The sequence below is a fragment of the Salvia splendens genome, chromosome 13 (assembly GCF_004379255.2).
Source record: "Salvia splendens isolate huo1 chromosome 13, SspV2, whole genome shotgun sequence".
NCBI classification, from domain to species: domain Eukaryota; kingdom Viridiplantae; phylum Streptophyta; class Magnoliopsida; order Lamiales; family Lamiaceae; genus Salvia; species Salvia splendens.
Genome location: NC_056044.1, coordinates 25565224 through 25577743, shown reverse-complemented (window position 1 = coordinate 25577743; position 12520 = coordinate 25565224). Strand labels below are relative to the sequence as shown.

General features: G+C 40.9%; 1 non-coding gene and 1 pseudogene across 1 annotated transcript; one reads left to right on the top strand and one right to left on the bottom strand.

Annotated features, from left to right (window-relative positions):
• LOC121760774 overlaps positions 1–1574 on the top strand; it is a 39356-nt pseudogene extending 37782 nt beyond the window's left edge.
• Positions 1575–10774: 9200 nt separating this feature from the next.
• On the bottom strand, positions 10775–10857 carry TRNAL-UAA. Its single transcript has one exon. It is a non-coding gene; the product is annotated as a tRNA-Leu (tRNA).
• Between the last annotated feature and the right edge of the window lie 1663 nt (positions 10858–12520).

Below are 12520 nucleotides of genomic sequence, written 5' to 3'. Positions count from 1 at the left end.
GTATGAATCCTCAAGCCTGTGAGGGAGAGAGGAAACTGCAGCTCCAGGAGTTGGAAAAATTGAGGCTTAAGTCTTACGAATCAGCGATGTGGTACAAAGAAAAGACCAAGCTTTGGCATGATAAGAATCTCCGGACCAAGGAACTGCAAGTTGGGCAGAAAGTTCTCCTGTTCCAATCCCGACTCAAGTTAATGCCTGGTAAGCTGAGTCCAAATGGACTGGACCATACACTATTGTGAGTCTAAGTGCAAATGGAACAGTAGAGATCCAGGGAAGTGCTTCAAACTCAACTCCTTTTCTTGTCAACGGTCATCGTGTGAAGGTATTTAGGGATAACTCGGAGCCGTGTGTAGTGGATGAAATGCCACTACGCGCACTCCCTGATATCGCATGATCGGTCTAGGAAGTGAGTGTTCTTAAGGATTTCCTAGGTCCAGTATCCAAGAAGTTTTACCATGACCTGACCTAGGAATCGTGAGAACACTTGAACACAATTTGTAAATATTTAATTCTTAAATCAAGAAAACCCAAACAAATCAGAAATAAAATAATCTTCCAAAAATATTTTCGAAATACCAGACTCCTTGGGAATGTTTTTTATATTGTCATATCCTAAACCTGGGGGGTCTGGCGTTTCATTTTTTTATTTTGATTCTTTTTTTATGTGTAGTTCTGCAGAGAGTATTTACTGGGGCAGGGAGTTGAGGAGCAAAACATTGGAGGGAATTGGCACCGGTTCGGATTTCAAAAAACTAAAGGGGCACCTTTATGAGGAGACGCACGGTCGCTAGCGTCATGCCTGCAAAACCGTCCTCGTCCATACCCATCAGCTAATAACCGTGTGCTGCTTTTTATTTTTCATTACTCACTCTCTCTCTACATTCGGAAATCCCCAAAATTTCTCTTTAGGTTTTCTTTCTCTAACCCTAATCGAGAAAATTCCATCCGAGTTTCTGTGAAAATTTTGCAGCATTATTCATGGACAACAAACAGAGTGCCGGAAGTACTTCAGGACCCGCCGATTCTAATACGGTGGCGTTCATGGCTGACCTCCTAGAAAAATTTGGGGGGCCAGAAAAGGAGATGGAGGCATTTGCTATGTTCGCGGCTGTGATGGGGAATCTGTACCGGCCGTTTCAACATCTGGCGTACCACCCCCACCGGAAACTTCAGGGGTTTCAACATCCCAACCGGAAGCCGTCGCAGAACCTGACACTGCCGTCCCGGAGACAGCCGCCGCAGAAAAGCACGAAGAAGAAGCAGATCTGGCGGCAGGGCTGGGATTATTGGCTGTAAGTGAACCCAAGTTAGATTCTGTCGCTGAGAGGGAATCCCCTGTTTTAAATGATGAAGTAGTTGGAGTTCCTGAGGGGGTGAACCCTGTGTTTGCCGTCGTGGATTTTGTGGAGAAAGAAACCCTACCAGAATCTGTGGGTGTGGATCTTTCTGTTGTTGCTGATAGTCGTACAGAGGGGGAATCCCCTGTTTTGGAAAAGTTTGGAGGGGGGGAAACCCCAGTTGTTGGTAGTGATGTTCCAGAGGGCGACGAAGCCCTAAATTCTGATAGAAATTAGCGGGGGAAACCCCAGAAGTGGTTGAGGGCGCCGAAGCCCTAACTGTTGAGGAAGATGTCAAAGAGGGGGAAACCCCTAAGAAGTCCGTGGGTATTGAAGCCCACGTTGAACAAGAGTTGGTTGGGGTATAGTCCCCTGTTTATCTCAAGGGGGCGACCCCTTTTATGTCTGACAAGGGAGAAGCCCTCGTTGCTGATGCTGAACAAGATCCCGGCGGCGACGGGATGACTTTGATGGTAGATCTGACTGATGTCCCCGTTGGGACCGATTCACCAGTTAATGCACGGGAAGCAAGGAGACAAGCTCGTCGAGGTTTACGTGATGAAATAGAGGAACACGTCCCGCGGACAGAAGCAGGGTCGCTGGATCTAGAGCTTGCAGCTCCTGACCAGGTAAACTCTCCTAGACCTACTGATGGGGAGAGCGACAAGGAGGAGCGCCGACACGCGGTCGAGAGGAAGAGGAAAGGAAAACAGATTGCTCCTTCCTCGACCAAGAAAGCAAAAGGGAAGTCCGTTGAACCCTCTCTCCCTCCACCTGCTAAGGTACCGTACGCTGCGGAGTCCGGAAGCCCTGATGGGTCCAGTGACTCCGAAGAAGAACAAGAGGTGGAGCTCAACTTTGAGCCGAAAGAAATCTGGATTACTAAAGAGCTGCTAAACGAGATGAGGAAGTTCGCGGACCCAAAACGCACAGCAATATACACGGAGAAGAGTGGTTTAGGAAAGGTTGCTAAGTCCGGGAAGATGTATGACTCGGCGGAACTAAAGGAGATCTCGAGCAACGATGAATTTCGGGGGTATATAGAGGCAATCGACTTTGACTGGTTGCTAAAGCATAGCACCCTTGAGGTTCCGATAGACTTGGCCCAGGAATTTTTCTCGACTTTTCGGTTTAAATCTACCACCGACTTGGATGCCGATTCCATTAACTTCCGGCTCTTCACCGAAGAACATGTGATGAGCATCCGTGAGTGGACCTTATGGATGGGTCTGCTGATGCGTACAGAAGATGACGAAGGATTATGGAACGAGAGAATGGTCGGCCCACCAAAGTTCACGCCAGGTTTCAAAGCGCAGAGCGCATGGGAGTTCTTGACCCACCCGAGGGTGGGTCAATTTAAAACTAGTTTTTCGAAAGCCCACCATATCGAGAACAGGATCCTGAGGTTCGCCCAAACCTTCATTAGCTATAATCTGATGGGCACAGCTAACAACGCATTGACGACTCCCGACTTATACTTTACCTGGTGCATGGCCACGGGTGTACGTGTCCACTTGGGCTACTGGTTAGCCCAAGCCTGCCACCAAGTAACTGCCAACCTTTCCCGGCATCTATACACATGCCATCTTCTCGGGGCTTATCTATAGCGGAATGTGATCATGAAGATCCACAAGTCCTGCCGAGAAGTGAAGATGTGTCTACCCCCAGAGGTTTTCAACATGGATTACTTCTTCAACAAGGGGCTGCTAATCACGCACGGGAGGGATGTCTGTTTTTATGAAGTTGGTAAGTCGGAAGCCCAGATCAAACAGGAGCAAGAGGTGGCGGGGGTGACAGAAATTGCTGATGTGGATGCAGCCAGAGAGTCAGTCGTGGAAGTGGAAGTGATGAGGAAGGAAGTCGGATGGATGAGATCCGAAATTCAAAAGGTGAGGGAAGAGATCGTGGCCCTACGGGGTAAAGGGAAGGACAGTGTTGGGGCTGAGGGAGTCCGGAAAGAAGTTGTCGGAGTAAGAATGGAGATCGACGAAATAAAAACGGAAGTCAGGAAGGTTAGGGAGGAAATGGGGGCCCTCAAGGGGCGCATTTCTGATCTGGTGGAGACATCATCCAGATGTACTGAGAGGATGACGGAAGGTGTCGCATTAATAATGACGATGATGAAGTGGTTGCGCGAGAAATTTCTGGACGCACCAAAGTCACTTCCTGGATCCAGTGGCGGAACCACGGCGCTAAGTCCAGGAAGTTTATCTATCTAGAAGCCGCCACAAGTCACCAAGCCTCTGACCATCCTGTCTTCTGCTAGACCCGTGACTTTAAAGAAGACCGTACCCAGACAGACAGAAGAGAGGACAGAGAAGCCGTAATCGCCGGCAAGAAAGAAGGCTAAAGTGACCCAACAGGCCGTGTCGCCCAAGTCTGGCTCCCAAGGGGGCCAGACCCCGAATTAATTCCCCCCAACCCAAGTAACTTTTACTTTTCATCTTTCATTGCTTTCTGTTTTTGTTTTTCTGTGCCAGTATGCTTGTTCTGTACTTATGTGTTGCAATTTCCCACACTTAGCCCATTCTTTGGTCTAAGTGTGAGAAGGGGTTGTGTCGTTTTTGCATGTTTGGTTTTAGTTGTTGAACTTTCTCCCACTAAGCCCGGTGTACGGTCTAAGTGTGAGAAGTTTGTTTTGTTTTTAGCATGTTGTTTGTTCGTTTTGTGGTCTGTTTTGTGTTGTTCATACTTCTCTGTTTCCCCCCTTCACTAGGATAGCTTGGGGACAAGCTTGAGTGAAGTGGGAGGGGGAGGGAATAGGTGCAGTATGTAAATAAGAGTCTTAGAGTCTTCAGTTTTTTTATTTTATTTTTGCGTGTTGCATGAGCTAGTGGATACAATAAGGTAAAAATTCCCTTAGTAAGAGCAATTGAAGAAAGGATACACGTCAACTTTGATGCCATTTTCCTTAATAAACCAAAAGCGGTTTGGATGAAGTGAGGACGATAGAGGATGCTTTAGATAACCTAGCTGTGCAGCCCTACTATAAAATTGAGTTATAAGCCTAAACACTTTGAGCTAACATGTAAAAAATAGGCAGCCACTTGATGCTTAGGGAGTAGAGTACGAAGGAGGAAAAATGGGTTATGGAGGAATAAGCTGGACGAAGTCCAGAACTGTTGGTATAAGCTGGTTGAAGTCCAGGAAAAGGGGGAGGTATAAGCTGGACGAAGTCCAGGGAAAAAAAGGGGAAAAAAGAAAAAGGGAAAAAAAGAATAAAAATTACCTGACCTAGAAAAAAAAAAGATGATAGAAATGAGAAACTCTCGTAACCCAACGCATCAGTGGTGTAACTTTAACTTTGGAGCGTTTTGGTCCTAACATCCCTGGTGAGGAATGAGCGATCGAGCGAACCTAACCGCTAGGAAATCCATAGGCTTCTTGACAAACTGACGGACCGTTTAGGTCGACGAAGGAAGAGGGAGGATTTGAAGACTGTAGACAATCAGAGAGAACTTAAGCTTGTGGGGACCGTTGCCTAAAAGTTGAAACTAGTGCATGCTTATTTGTTGTGTTTTGTGTTCTTTGTGTGTTATTTTTCTTTTCTGAATTTGTAGTTGTCTAGGTCTAGGAGTCTGTTTTTGTGTTAGTGTCTTGTTTATAGAGTCGTTCTTGGGAACCATGCATTGAAATTCGCCTTATTTCTTTTTTCTTGTCTTTCATACTTGAGGACAAGCATGGTTTAAGTGTGAGCAGTTTGATAAGGCTAATTTCATGCATAGGTCTAGGGGAAAAATTCGTGAATTTACAGGGTCTAACACTTGTTTTAAGCCAGGTGTGTAGAAGGAATCCGCCAGGTCCAGGAAGGGAAGACGGTAATCACACGCCCGAGGAAACTGGCGGATAAGTGAACAATGTGCGAAAAATTACTTGACGGAGGAAACCTCGGAGTTGAAGGGTAGAATAGAGATTTCTACGAAGACTCTAGAAGGTTATGTCCGCATCTATAAAAGGGAGAAGCATGCACGCTGGAGTGATCTGCTCGGTTGGAGGCCTCGCTAACAGCCTGTAGCTTAGTTCACTTTTCACACACTTGGGTTCATTTCGTGGAGAGATTCAGGGTGACGCACTTTGGGTTCACATCTAGCTTTTTCACGTTTTCGATTGGGTTGTAACACCGTCCTTCTGTGGGGCGAAGAAACAATTTAATTTCCGCTTTCGTACTTTGCTGATTTCGCCGTGCTTCGCTGTTCGAAGCTCGGACCTCTGGTTGTTTTTACCATTTATTCCGTATTTTATGCGAGTTTTATTTTCAGTTATGTCGATGATGTTGATTTCTGGTTTTGCTGCTATGATCTTCTAGAATTTGAGTTAGTTTACTTGTTTTGGATGCGTTTCACAGTTGTTTTCTGAATTTATGCAGGTTGTGATTGTTTGAATTCGGAGTTGATCGGAACAGATCTGTGAAAACCGGAGTTATAGAGTCGATTTTGTCTGTTGTTGGGTTCGGATCGCTTGGATCCGGAGTGGATTAAGCATCCGACATGAATCTGAGCAAGATTGATTAAATTTCATGCCTAGTTTACGTGTTTTCATTTCATTTCGTCAAGTTTACGCAGATCTGATGTATTTCCGGTTCATGGTAAGTTTCCAACATCCAAATCTTTATATTCTGTTCGAATCCAGATATATGCTCTTCTTTCTCCATTTGCGTGCTTGAATCGGTTAGGAAATTTCATGTCGTTGTTTGTTGGAGCATAAGTTTGTTATTTGCAGCTTTGGCCGTACTTACTATATTTGGAGTCATGGTCCCCGCCGTTTTATTCTCTCTGTCTAGTCTTAATTAGTTAGGCGTTTACTCAATCTAGGAAGTAAAATGCGTCTCTCAGTATTGAAGTCTGATTCTATTTTCCTTTCCGTGTCCTAGGTCTAGCATTTACATTTCGTGTCTAGGTCTAGAGGTAGTTAAAATTCTCAACCCTTTTGCGTGGCAGCAGCCGCTTGTTTCCAGAGTCTCTAAGCACTACTTCACGAATCCATCTTCGTGGGATCGACCCCGCTTCTCTATACTAATTTATAGTATTCGGGTTGAGGGATTTATTTTTGAAGGGGAGTCGAGTGTGTCCAACGACAAAAACACTGTTGTTCTCTTGAGTTCCTGAACCTGGTGATCCGGTGGATTTAAGGAGCGTGGTGTCTTGACCGAGCACTTGCTTTAGTTTTCTCTGTGCACACTTGACTTACTTACTATCACTGCTTACAGAGTAACCACCCTTCAGGTAGATTTGTTTTAAGTGGAGAAATTAGCCCGCAATAAATTAGTAGAAAAATGAGCCAAAGAACAAAAGTGATACTCATTTTGTTCTCTAATAGTTGAGTTATTTTTTCATTTAGGAAGCTCCATCATAGTTGAGTAATTTCTATAATTAATAATACTCTATTCGTCCCACAATAATTGTTACTCTTTTCCATTTCCCACAATAATTGTCATACTTCATTTTTACCATAAATGGTAAGTAGGTCTCACATTCCACTAACTCACTCACTTCACTCACATTTTATTATAAAGCCAATATAAAAAGTGAGTCTCACATTCTACTAACTTTTTCAACCAACTTTTTTTAAAATTTCTTAAAACCCGTGCCCACAATAACAATTATTGGAACGGAGGGAATACTTTTTTTCGCTTTTATTTTACTCTATCTTACTTTATCTCTACACTTTAAACACTTTTTATTCTATTCACTTTACTTTTTTTGCTCTCTTACTTTTTATCTATCTACTTAACACACTAAACATCATTTTCTTAAATCCTGCGCAAAAACGTTTTGACTCAACTATTAGGGAACGGAAGGGTTATATATTTGGCTTGTGAAAAGAAAAGGGAAATTGTGACACATTTACGGACGAATTACTCCCTCCGTTCTGCATTAGTGAAGTCATTTTATTATTTTGGTACGTTCTAGTATAATAGTAGAGTCATTTCATTTTCTAACAAAAGTCAATATATTTCTTCTCTCTAATTTTTTTTATTTTACTTAATTCTCCATTTACTAATTAACTCACTTAACATAAATTTCTTAAATTGTGTGCCGAAAAGAAACGCATCCATTACTGCGTAACGGAGTAAGTAGGTAGTGGTGTTAATTAGGGTGTCCACTATGGAACCGCCGCGGCTATAGCCCCGGTGGGGGCGAGGATAGGGCGCCTTATAGTGGAGAGCACGTCCGCCCCGCGGCGGACAAAATTTTCGGGGCGGACGATCAATCGGCGTCTTCGGGACGAGGACGCGCCGGTCCGGGGCAGACGCAGCGAATAGGCGCGCTGGCTATAGTGGGGCGGTGCCCGGCGCGCCGGAGGACGGCGAAATTAAATTTTTTTAATTCAATTTAATTCACCTATAAATACACTCCATTCCATTCATTATTTTCACACCATTCCAACTCTTCATCACTCAAACTTTCTCTCACTAAAATTTGTGGTCTGAAATGGACAATTTGTGGAAAGACGCGTGAAATTCTCTGATTCAACAAGTGCAACACCAGGCCGCTCAGGAGGATGCGGATCGCTTGGCGGAGGAGGTGGAGGAGGCGGAGGCTGCGATCCCTCGTGCGATTACTCATCGGCGGACCATCCAACGAGACCACGTCGGTGCGCGTCTAATGGCTTATTACTTTGTGGATAACCCTCGTTATCCACCCAAGATTTTTCGCCGACGATTCAGAATGTCGCAACGACTCTTCAACCATATAGCGACGAATTTGGCGGAGCATTACCAGTGCTTCAACCTCCGGCGTGATTGCGCTGGCCGGATCGGGCTGTCTACGCATCAGAAGTGCACCGCTACAATCCGGCAGCTTGCCTACGCCGGTCCAGCCGATATGTTCGATGAATACCTACAGATGGATGAGACGACTAGCCTAACAGTGCTTAGGCAGTTTTGTAAAGGGATCCGGGAAATTTTCGGTGGGGAGTTCCTACGGAAGCCCACCCCTGATGAGTGTCAGAGACTGCTGGATATGCACGGTTCGATCCACGGGTTCCCAGGAATGTTAGGAAGCATCGATTGCATGCATTGGGAGTAGAGGAACTGCCCCGTGGCTTGGAAAGGCCAGTTCACAACTGGATTCAAAAGCAAACATTCATCGATGATTCTGGAAGTCGTTGTTAACTACCGTTTGCGGCTCTGGCATGCGTATTTCGGTGTGGCAGGTTCGAACAATGACATTAATGTTCTTCAGTCATTGCCGCTCTTCAACGATGAGTGCCGGGGGGGAGGGTCCAGAAATCAGCTTCGTAGCCAACGGCATGCAGTACAGTAGGGGATACTATTTGGCTGATGGAATATATCCGCGGTGGCCCGTATTCGTCAAGACAATTCGCCAACCGGTTGGACAGAAGAAACAATATTTTGCGCGCAAACAAGAGGGTACTAGGAAGGATGTTGAGCGGGCTTTTGGTGTCCTCCAATCGCGGTGGGCCATTATACGGTGCCCGGCACGACTTTGGCACGAAGATGATGTCGCGAATATTATGTTAGCATGCATCATATTGCATAATATGATAATAGAAGACGAAGGATTTGCGGCAGAGCACTGGGCACAGGAAGAGGGCGCAAGTACAAGTCACGGTGTTGCATTCGCGCCGATCCAGATGGGCGTACCACGGAGCAATGAATATTTGATCCAACGTTTTACTGATATGCGCAGGACCACAGCACATACCACACTCCAGACCGATTTGATTGAAGAAGTTTGGGCACGTAGGGGAGGCGGCGCAGTGTGAACACCTTTGTGATTTGCACTAGATTAAATTTTCGTTGTATAATTTTTCATATACTTTAATACGACGAAAATTTAGTGTTTAATTTTAATTTCTTCGCGTATTACCGTTTTCTTCTAATTACGTATACTCCGATAAATTTAATTATAATTGAAGTAACATAAAAAATGAAAAAAAAGATTGAGGCTATTGGAAGTGTCCACTATAGTGGCGGAAACAAATTTTTGGGGTTGTGGATAATAATTTTAGAGCCGTGGATAAAAATTGAGGCGGGGCTATTGGGGTCTAATAAGTGGACGCTCTTTGAGCGGGGGAGAGATTGGTAATTGTATCTCGGAGAGAGTGTCAGATATTGCTGCCCAATATAATTCAATAACTTGATTCTCTTGAGGTGACCATTCATGACGTGACCATTCAGTTTTTTATATGTACTCCTTGATAATTTATAGCCCAATATTGTGCTATTGAATGAAATTGAGCAGCGACGCTGCCTTATGTTCCCACCAATCAAAATATTTCAATTTTTATGTTTAAAATTATCATTAAATGATCAATAGTTTGCAAAATTCTCAACTGCAAAAATCAAACATAGTATGATAAATGTTTTATCAAAATCTCAACTGAAAGTTTCGTTCCCCATTAGGAAAATCTCAACCCACCATAAGTGTTTGTGTATTGGACGTGTGATATATGTTTCACACTTGTGAAAGAGCTTTTATTAAAGTATATAAATAACTGTGTGTTGATTAAGATAGAAAATCAAAATCAAAATCTAACTTAGTGAAAAATTTGTTATGGTGAAAGCTGGAAATTGTGAGTTCAAAACACATTATATTTTTTTTAATTTTGTGTTTTCTTGTTTATTTCATTTTTTACTTCATTTCTTGTGTTTTTTCTTTTTTAAATGATACAGTTAAACTATTGGTATGATTTTTTTATTTCTAATAATATTCGTAATCTTGATTAAATCATACTAGTATATTTTAAGTAACTTAAAACATAGTACTTCTAGTAAATATACACAATATGCTTTCCCTTGTGGGTAATAAAATCTGTATAAGTGAGTCATACGCAATCAGATTCCATTCTTATTTAAATTTGGTGACGCAAAGCATCTATATATACTTAATTAAAAGATGAAATAAACAAAGATAGAAATCCTCGACAAAATAAATCACGTGATGACACGAGAGGGAGATTACACGGAATGAGAGTGTCGTATTCCGGCATGCTACTTATCTTCATAGGCTTTCCAGTCAAAGTCAAACTGCTTTTTTACATTTATCCTTTTTTGTTTGATTATTAAATAATGCATTACACATAACTCTGTAATTTCAAAATGAGGCTCTTTGATTCGTTGTAATTAAAATTCAACTTTTGCATTTGCAGATCTATCTAAATAACTTTGATGCCTCAGATTCATAGATAATTTTACTTTTATGATCCTTTATTTATTCGTTGGATGAAGCAGACATGGAAAGGCTCTTAAACTATAGGATTTTAGAGGATTCCTAAATAGTAGAGCCATAAAAAATATATTTAGGCCCAACTCTTTATAGGCCTTTTCCAAAATAATTTTATGTAACATGGCCGGCTCCATCGGCCCAACCTAGTTTCATAATATTTCAATGGTGTTTAAACATCACATATTTAGTCACTTAAAAAAATGATTTTACTTAAATATATAAAGCAAAAAATAACATATTAAAAATTGCTGGCTGTGGGGTTCGAACCCACGCGCACTTATGTGCAGAAGATCTTAAGTCTTCCCCCTTAACCTCTCGGGCAAACCAGCTGATAATAAAATTTAATTTTACCTAGCTTATTTATCTAAAAGTGAAAATAGTAAGAAAAGCCAAATGAATTTCAACATAACTTTATGCTGTGGGTGTATTTTATTAGGCTAAATACCAAAATAAATTATAGATTATTAGTATATTTTTATCTTCTTCTATAGTAAATCATCTCATTTTTTCCAATTAATATATAAAAAACTAGATCTTGACAAAATACATGTAGCATTTCAAAATAATTTTGAACGTCAAATTTGGAAGGAACATATGAATTTCGAGAAACCAAAAAATTAAAATGATTTATGTTGTTGCCGATAATATCCTTTTCATGACAAAATATAAAGGATAAATGACAATTTGGGATAGTATGCTTTGTGTAGTTGGTCATTTCTATTAAAACAACAAGATTTATGATATTATATCGTGTCATGTCACGTTACATTAGTAACACAAATGGTATGATAAATCAAAGTATCTTTGACCATTTGGACATATAATCTTTGTAAGATGCCTAACCCATTTTAATAGACATTTTGTTTATGCCAGTTTATTCCCAATGGTCGCGATTTTGATCTGTCCATGCTATCTACTATAAATACTTATACATAAACAAATTGCTCCCACTTGTGATATGACTTTGAATTATGTACTACACAGTTTCAACAATAAAATTAGGCGGACCGCTTTTTTAAAAATTAAATCCAAGTTGCTAAAACAACCAAGTTTGGAATGGGAACAACATATATACTTTTATAACAAGAAATCTAGTCAGTTGTGTATTCACTATTCAATAATGTGCGATATTTTTTTCAGGTGAATGGAAGTGTATATTTTTTATTGAAATTACACAAGTACGATACATTTTTGGGTGAATGGAAGTGTATATTTCTTAATTGAAATTACACAAGTACGTGTCAATACAAGAGTGCAAGGATTATTCGAGGTTAAATATGGCACCGTTGGCGGAGGCGAAAAAACTTAATTCACTTTTTATTAGCATTAAAATAAGACTATAAGTGAATTATATCATTTTATTATAGTTAAAGATATATACGATTATCGTTTCCACGAAGATTGTCTAGACTAGATAAGCTGAATCTACTTTAACTAATCAAACAAAAATAAATAATTTTAACAAACAAAGATAGCTAATAAAAAATTAGATTTGAAACAATTAAAAAGGAAATTTAAACATATTTTAATCCAACCATTAAACTATTATTTAATTATAACTCAAATTTCACTACAATAGTCATAAGTATAATCTTAAACCTTGTATCGAAGCATTCAGATCATGGAATACACATTAGATCTTCTGCATCAAAATACATAAGCAAGTAAATAATGTAACTCCTAATTGTTCATAAGATCTATTTTCTTCACATCTATAGTCACAAACCTCTCGGTTCTATTGCATTAAGGTGTTAATAATTCATGGTCATGCATTATTACTCTATCTCTCGAATCTCGTACCAACATAACAGATCATACCGTTATTGGTTAAATAACCAAAAGTGTTGGGAACAGGAATTATAAAAATAAAACATGGTCTAGATATTAGATAAAATTAACAAAAGAATATTAGAGGCAATTACTCCCAAACACTAAAATTTTAAATGTTTAACTACTCATAGACAAATAAATTAAAACAATTACAAGAGAAAT